The sequence below is a fragment of the Penaeus chinensis genome, chromosome 33, assembly GCF_019202785.1.
Source record: "Penaeus chinensis breed Huanghai No. 1 chromosome 33, ASM1920278v2, whole genome shotgun sequence".
NCBI classification, from domain to species: domain Eukaryota; kingdom Metazoa; phylum Arthropoda; class Malacostraca; order Decapoda; family Penaeidae; genus Penaeus; species Penaeus chinensis.
This window is the reverse complement of record NC_061851.1, coordinates 2,741,890-2,742,326: the sequence shown is the minus strand read 5'-3', so window position 1 is coordinate 2,742,326 and position 437 is coordinate 2,741,890.

The window sequence follows — 437 nt, the reverse complement described above, 5'->3', positions numbered from 1 at the left end:
GAGGATGTGTTCAGTCTGCTCTCCACGCTTCTGCTTGGCATCCACATCATACGACGCAGCGAGAGCCTCGCGGGTTCTCTTGCATCATTGCAGTCCATTTGCCGTAAGTATGGTTTTGAAGCAAAACCCTATTATTCGGATAAGAAGTTTATAGCCGTCTTGGCACATCTGGTGTTTGGCTTCTCTTTCGTCACTTATGGCAACTCCGGCATGGCGGCGGAGACCCAGTGGACGCCCGAGTACAGGGCCGCCATCTTTGAGGCGAGTGTGAACCCTCTCGTTTTGTCACTGGCCATGTTCATGTACGCAAGAATTTTAGATCTCCAGGGACTCGCTTATACTGACTTTTTGGCAATACTCAGCGGCAGACAGGACGAGGAAGAAGATGTGGAAGATATTTGGGCGACCACTGTGAAACTACCGCCGGGAGTCAAACC